Below are 8,892 nucleotides of genomic sequence, written 5' to 3'. Positions count from 1 at the left end.
CACGATTTGAAAATTCAAAATGGCGGGAAAGTTCATGCAGTTCACGGAAGAAATTTGGGTTCGATCTTGTGTGGGCTTTGAGCGAGATTCAATCACTGGATTTTGTTTTGATTGACCTGCTTGGGCTAAACAGGGATTGTATGGTTAATGGATTCTATCCAGTTGGGCTAGAACATCGAGTATTGGTTAAACAGGGAAGAGAGATTATCACGGGATATTGGATGATACGTAACTGCATGGGAGAATATTTTCTTCTTTATTCAACAAGATTCGACCAATCAAGCCAGGATAAACAAGGAAATCCATCTCAGAACAAACGTGTGAGAAGAGAATAGGAAAGTAGCTAACAGAAGACGCGTGAAAGGTGAACAGGGAAAGAAAATATTCCCGTGAAAATAAAAATCATTAAGGGAGAATTATTTGCATTTAACTCGGATTATCTCGGTGCTTTTGAGTATAAATATGTTTATGGGGTTGAATAGAATGGTTGTCGAGAGTTGGGAGGAGAGAAGGAACGCTGCAGAATCGAGAACCATGATTTCTCTCTGCTGCTGCTGCTGCTGCTGCCATTGATGAAGATGAAGAACACGAAGAACAGACAGCCAAAGACCTTCGTTCTTCAACAGTGTCTAAGACGCACGTCGGTGGGTCGTAGTTCGTCGTACAACAGCAGTTATCATTTATCGTTCTTCTTGTAACAGCTGAACAACGCCTTTGCAACAGTTATTTCTGTTGCGATTTTTCTGTTCAATTGTTTTACACCTTTTCATCATTTGTAAACCACTTTTTGAGCAATAAATAATTATTTTGAGAGCATTTTTACTATGATGAGTTAAACCCCAACACTGGGACGACGGAGGAGGTCGAGCTTCATACATGGGTAATTTTATTAATTCTTTTTTAAGACTTTTCCATTAAAAATTAATTGAAATATGATTTGATTAAATTGGGTGTTATTTGATTAGATGGGTCATGCTTAGCTTAGGTGATTTGATGTTCCATGCTTAACACTTACAACCAATGTTTTGAGAATCCACTTTGGCAAAATAAGAGTCCATATATGTTTTGAGCGATTATTGTTGAGAATAAATCATTGAACCCTATGTTATGAAGATTGGCCGAATCATTAGTCCCATTACCTCTCTACCAATTTATCAATATTTTTGTATATATTTGTATTTTTAAATCTTTACAAGTCCGAGCAACGAACTTTTACTACCACTTTCAAAACTACAACACACATAAATTAAAAAAATAAGGATGTAATTCATATAAGAAATGCACTATTCTATCATGCTTATTATCGAACACTTGATGTGCAGAATTTAGTGCCTGCTCAATACTCACACAATCAGAACAAGGAACACTCATTGTATCAAATTTCAAACTAAGAACATTTCTTCTAGGGATCTTACCAACATCTATTAAGCCTTCCAATAAAACAGAAATCTTAGTTAGCCATAAACATTTCAAACATTCCTTTCGGAAATCAATATTTAGTGGTTACGATCGAAACAAAAGATTGAGAAGAGATACAACTTATCTTTATAATCATTTTTATTGACGGATCTTTAAGATGCAATTGCTTTTGGTGATTTCGTCGATCTTCCACATCAATTTCAAACTATATCTTCAACAACGAATGTAGGGATTGAATCTTACTGAACCAATTGGTAAATGATATATACCGACTTTGGTTATGGAGATGGATATTGAACGGAATCAGGTTTTCTTAAACTCGAATTTACAAATTATAGATCTAAACTCCGCTGGTTTTGATGGGTTTGGATTTTTTTTTAGGTTTATATCTGCGAAGAATCAGATTTGCGGTCAGAGAAGAGTGATAAAATGAATGAGGAATAATACGACTTCGGGTTTTTAAAGTAAGGTCATTTTTGTTATCTATTTTTTTAGATTTGGACTGAATCGTTAAAAAAGGACTAACTCGTCCTAGATTTGGTAAAAATGGATCTCCCAGTACAAGGCTTTAGGTGACAGGTCTAAACTGTCTAAAGCCCAATAAAATGGGATTAAACGTTAATTTCTAGATGCTAATCCCAGTCACTGTCCCATTTGTAAAAAAAAATACCCATACCCGCCTCGTTACCCACATAAATTGGGGCGGGGTGGGGCGGGTTTCCCATGGGTTACCCGTAACACGTTAATACATAAATTTATTTATAATCAAAACTTAAATATGAATCAAAAAAAAATAATAACATAAGAATAATGCATTCTAAAATTTTAGATACAAAAATTCATCTTAAAATGAACAAAAGAATCTTTAGATGACTTATTAGTTTTTCTACTTTCTCCTTTCTCATTCTATCTTCGTTCATGTTAGCCATTTCATTACCTTTCATTATATGTATCATTTTCACTATTTTAACTTTTAGAGAATGTGTCTGATCACAACAAAGAAGCGAAATTGATGAATATAAAAGAACGATCAAGAATATAATAAACGAAAGAAAACCCCACTAAGTGGTGGAAGTATAAAAATTCGATACAAATTCTTGCATAAAAGTCTAAACCCTTGTAATATGAAAGATACGGGGCGGGTATGGGGCGGGGACCTTGAATCCCGTCCCCACCCCATCCCCGCATTTTAGGTTTCAGGTATTACCCATACCCCGACCCCATCCCCATTTGTTCGGGTAAAACCCTGCCCAAACGGGGCGGGTATCCACGGGTGTAGATGGTGGATTTTCGACAAAAGCTAAAATTAAAAAACCATAATTATACATACTCCTGATCCAGCAATCAGATGAGTATTGAGGCTCATGTCTCTCATTGAAGCATGAAAGTTCATGCCGCAAGAACCTCTGACTGAGAATACTGTCTCTCAGATCATATGCATATGTGCAGTCTCTCAACTGAGACAACGACATATCTCATGAATACTGAGCAATTTAAATAATCACTTTTATATAGAATCGAACGATTGGCGGCCCCTAGACAGCTTGCCTGCTAGTATAGAGCGATAACGTCTTCAGGATGTAACAAGGTTTTCCCTGACTATATAAGAGACATGTGTATAGAATCATTATGATTGGACGGCTCCTAGACAGCTTGCCTTCTAGTACAAAGCAATAACTTCTTCAGGATGCAACAAGGTTTTCCCTGACTATATAAAAGAGATATGACGTTTCAACAAGATCATATTTCTCAATTCTCAGTTAATTAATGCTCCTAGACAGCACGCCTGCTAGTATAGAGCCATCAATTAATTATCTCTAATCTTTAGTCATAAATGTTCAACGTACGGGCATCTGAGCAGCTCTCGAGTAAGCCCCGACCAAAATGGTGCAAGTGTACTCAGCAATAATAATGCACAAACGAGCACCTGAATGCAGAAACGAGTATTCCAAAACACGAAGGAACGATGAACCTATGCAAAATAGAAAGAAAATAATAAATAATAAAATATTAATCGAGGTGCTGGGAGACTGGGCCCACCGTCCGGTCGGTCGTACCGTGGCCAGTCCCATGACCAATTTTATATTTTATCATATTTTTATTATTTTCCATGATCTCATGAAAATTCTTTCATTTGAGAAAATCTCCTTCGTCTCAAGGAAACTCCACAGTCTCATGGTGTTTCCTCGTATCAAAGAAATAATAATGAATTAGGAAAGATATCGTGGGACCGGACTCACTAGCCGGCCGGCCATGCCCTAGTCGTGGCCGGTCCCACACCTCATGACTCCTTATTATTTTATTATTATTTCCCTCATCCCATGAAAATTCATTGAATTCATGAAATTTCCCTCAAGTCATGAAAATAATGTAAAATTAGGGAAACTCGTGGGACCGGGCCCTAGCCGGTCCCACACGCTCCTTATTTTATTATTATTATTTTTTATGTTTCCCTCATCTCATGGAAACTCTATGATTTCAACAAATTCCTTGGTTTCAACAAACCTCTTGATTTTGTGATATTTCCCTAAAATCATGAAAAATATTATAAAATTGGGAAAAGTGCCTTGGGACGGGCTCTTTGGCCGTCCGGCCATGCCTTGGCCATAGTCGGTCCCATACTTCATGACTCCCTATTTTATTATTATTATTTCCATAATCTCATGGAAATTCATTAACTTCATGAAATTCCTTAGTTTCATGATATTTCCCTCATATTAGGAAAAATACATAAAATTGGGAAAGGTGTTGCGGGACCGAGATTGCTAGATGGCCGGTCATGCCCTAGTCGTGGCCGGTCCCGCACCTTGCAAATCCCCTATTTTACTAATTATTTTTCATCATCTCATGAAGATTCCCCAGTTTCAGAAAAACCCTGATCCTTCATATTTTCTCAAAATGTTGCTCAAACGCGCATCGGAAAATATCGAAATACTCAGGACTGAGACGCGGACATTATGATGATGCGGTCATGTCTCCTTGACCGACCAAGGCTGGCCCTAAGGTTTGAAAATAGCCGGTCCCACATGTTTTAATAATTTTGACCCAATTTGCTCAATTGCTCATATCGGGTCCAAACTCTTCTCAAACACTGGGAGTTTGCTCAGACGACCATCAGCTGGTCCCACAACTACCAAGGGTCGTTCTCATACCCTCTTGTTCGGTCCCTCGTCTCTCCATAATTAGGTTTTATTACCTAACGCTCACACGAGCATTATTTTAAAAAAAAATGATTAAACCAACATTTAATCATCTTTTCACCAACTGGTCTTCAAGAGACTTTGGTATTTTTTCTCACTTGAGCATCTGAGCGTTACATGGTCGACTCATCATCCTATGTAGCCGGTCCCTCCTTCACTCGATGGTTGATTTTCAGTAAATCATTAATTGATCAGCAAATGATCAAAATTAGGATTTCGAATCCAGAGCTCTGCAAAAACGTAATTCTGAGTAGATTCAAATACTAATAATTTTATGTTGATCCCATGGTCAATACTTTCATTATTATACTCGGCCTAGCAGTAAGTATCTTAAATTAATATTTTGTTTGGTTTTGCCACCAAAAATTCATCAGACGAGGAACAGTCGCTCAGATGAGAAATATTTGCTCAGACTAAGGCAAATTGGTTCAACTATCAATATTCAACGATTCAGCAACACAGTTTTCTCAGGTTATCAACATTTATTCGGAAATCATAGATGTATCTCAACAGACATGTTCAATTCATGAGTCTCAGAACATTTGCAAACCACGTTCGACTCAGCAATACAAGGACTCATCATCCCATGAAGTCAGCAACTGACTCCACAACCACAAGATGTCAATCGTGTTACATGGGGGATATTAACTAGGGTTTTGGTCTGGCGGTCTACGGAACGTGTGTTCATGCACACGATGAGAATGTGAGCAAGTCGTGCAATCAGTTGGAGGAGTTAGCAAAGAAGTGAATGGAAAATCAACCAAGTCTCCGCACGATGAGCAACTGGTTTTGACACGATTTCCCACTTCCCCACTCTTTGACTCCAGCAACTGTCACACTTCATGGGATCAAGGTGTATATAATTTAACAATATAAAAAAGGCCTCTGAATCCTGATTGAAACGGACAAGAATTTCTTGACAAGTCCATACTGACAATCTTTCGTCTGCACGAACTCATCGTCTGAGAAATCACTCTCAACTGAGCAAATTAAATCATTAAGAATTTTCTTATGCAGAATACACAACACACCTACAATCTTCGATCACCATTGATCTCACACATTTCTCAGCTTCCCTCCTACAGATCGACCCATCCTCTCTTGTAACCGAGTTGACTCTGGAACGGCCATTGTCTTGGTTTAGGCCGGAGTCCTATAGATTGATCTATCGAAATTAAAGAACCCTCTTCTTGCATTGCATCTGTGTGTGGTTGAGCATTTGCTCGGTTCAAGGAGTCTCCTCCGAACGGTTATCTCCTCGACTCCGTAAAAACCAGCAAATGTTTTTCCCCATCTACAGATTGGAGACCATAGTGGGAGATTAATGTATCGGTTGCAATCTCAAGCTTTCACAAGATGGTTGATCTTAGGTCACGCATGATCGCAGATCCTAACACAAATAATGCTAACACTAGCAACGACACTAATGATGATATTCCAGAAACCATTCCTGCTTCCAACAATGGCGGTGGCGTCATTCCTCATCAGACCGATACTGGAGCACATCCCCTGTTTGGTCGTTTCCATGAGGAAATCAGAGAAAACCCGCCGACCATAGCTGATCTCATGAAGGTGCAAGAGACTCTTGCCAAGAATCAGACTGACATGGCTGCAACACAGAAAGAGTTGTGCAATTATCTCAAAACTCTCACTGACAAGATGTCAGAGAAGACTCAAGAAAAGGGAAAAGAAAAAGAAACATCCTCAGATGTTGATTCCGAAGTAGTTCCAATTCATATAGTGGATGACAGCGAAGTACGCAAAGCTGCAGACGATCCATCAGCAAAGGAATCATCGAATTTCATTACTCGGGAAGATTTGGAACGCCTCTTGGAGAACCGTGGAAAAGACGAGACATCACATGTCCATCGTCACCAACTTCCGTACCCTGTTGCTACACAAAGGATTCCTTTTCCAAAAGGCTACACTTCTCCAACGTTCACATTTTACAACGGAACAGGAAATACTCGAGAACATGTCTCTCTATTCTTAGAATCATTATGCGAGCATGAACAAAATCACGTTGTTCGTCTGAAGAAATTTTAAAAGTCTCTGACAGGCAGAGAATATACCTGGTACAACAACATCGCACCAGGAAGCATTGCCAGCTGAGGAGAGATGATTAATGCTTTTTACAGAAAGTACTTATTTGTTTCATAACAAGTCACTCTCTTCGATCTTGGAAGGATGTTTCAAAGGAGCAACGAACATCCCAATGACTATGTGAAAAGGTTCAGAATTCAAGCTTTGGACTGTCATGATCCAAAAGTCACAGAGAAACAACTTGTAGACATGTGCATAAATGGGATGATCTAGGTCTACATAGCCTTGCTGGAAAATCTCCAGTTCCAGACTTTTTCAGAGCTTCATCAAGCAGCCAAACGATCAGCGACTACTGCACCTACTTTACTGGAAATAACAAAGTCTTCAAGATCGAGGAACCTCGAAGCAGCCGACGCCAAGTCAACAATCAGTACAATCTCCATCCTTCCACAAACGTTGTTGCTGAAATAAATGAAATGAAAGCCGAGACACAGCATCGAAGCGCTTCTCCAACATCCCAGGATCCTCTGAACACGAAAATAAAAGTTAACCAATCCTGAAATGCACAAACCTCGACCCGGTATCAACGAACGGGAAATGATCAGACAGACTCAAACTTCTCTCTTCCCATGAAGGAGTGATCGAGTTACTGGAATTCTGGGTTCAAGATGGTGCGATCAAATTGTCGTTCATCAGGAGAGAGCCAACTGAAGAAGAAATGGAGAATCCCAGGAGTACACAAGAATCCTCTCCAGTCAGAACCTTTACGCTCTCTGAACAACCAGTCAAAGAAGCAGTTCAATTCTTGGTCGAAACGTGAATTGTTCTATCTGTCGAAGGCACAAAAGAGAGACATGTTCACAGCACTGAACCACATTGTGTCAAGAAGTCCATTCCGGAAATACTTCTTGAGCCTCCAGCCATAGACCAAGAGATGTACGACTGGAGACTGCTTACCACAGTCAATCTCAGAAGAAACAAATTTGGAAGAACGTTGATCGATGCTGGCAAAACCATCAACAACATCCCACTGAAAAACATCGGATCCACAGGCATCACTCTAAAAGAAGCTACTCATGCTCCTATATCAATCAGATACCTTGAAGGAAGGCTCAGAAATACTTATGGCTACATCACTCTCAAAGTGAACATAAGTTCAACCTAGACAGAAACCAAGTTTCACATAATCAGGAAGATCCAGGATATGACATGTCCTTCAGACGAGTGTGGATCCACGCTGAAAAGATGGGTACTTACAAAGTGTCTTTGGTTACACATCTCTCCAACGAAGAAAGTTCTGATCTAGAAGATTTGGCGGGTGTTCCATCGCCAGAGCACTTGGAGGAATCTTTGACGAGGTTGAAATAAGAACCTGCAAAATATGCGTAGACATTCATCAAAAGTTACTGTACTCAGGCAAGTCTCATTCCTCCCATGTCTATGTCATTTATTTCCTCACATGCTATTCTAGCATGGGACTCAATTCTGCTAGCATCTCTTCTATTTCAAGACGCTATAAGTGGGTAATCTCACTTCAAAAATATTTTACCAAGTGGTTGAATCTGACATTTCTCCGAATCGAGCATCTCACTGAGACATTCATTACTGAGATGATGTTCAAGCACGACAAAGAAAAATTTGGGCATTTCTCCATAGCCTTGCAGAAGTGTTCATGTGTGCCACAAAACCAGAAAGCTCTGATGTCTGCACAAGTGTTGAATCCCACTACCGTGACTAAAGGAATGCTGAATCAACAGAAGATAGTTGGGACCCAAACGATCAAACCTAAGACATGATCAAGGGATATGACGCTTCAACGCTCAAGCATCTAAGAATTCTTCAAATTGTACTCCCAACCAAAGAGTACACCCTTTTCATTGGCGCCTATGGCTTCAACAAAAGTATCTCGACGATGACATGCCGATTCAACACCAACACGATCAATCGATAAGTTTTCACTATCCCATGATAAGACTTCTGGATCAGATGCAACATCATTCGTTCATAAATGGATGCTACAAACTCCTTCAACCCTGCTAAGTGAATGAGGGATGCAGTATGGACTTGATCTTATTGGAAATATCAATTCAATATATTTCAATAAATATTATCCACCTAACAATTTATTGCAACCTGATGTGATTCCATGAAACGTCATCAAACATAACCTCTCTACATCACAAGCCTCTGCACGACTTGGGAATTTCCTACCTTCACCAATCACATCCAG

This window comes from Papaver somniferum, unplaced genomic scaffold (assembly GCF_003573695.1).
Source record: "Papaver somniferum cultivar HN1 unplaced genomic scaffold, ASM357369v1 unplaced-scaffold_137, whole genome shotgun sequence".
In the NCBI taxonomy this organism is placed as follows: Eukaryota; Viridiplantae; Streptophyta; class Magnoliopsida; order Ranunculales; family Papaveraceae; genus Papaver; species Papaver somniferum.
The sequence above is the reverse complement of the archived record's forward strand: the minus strand, read 5'-3'. Positions refer to the sequence as shown.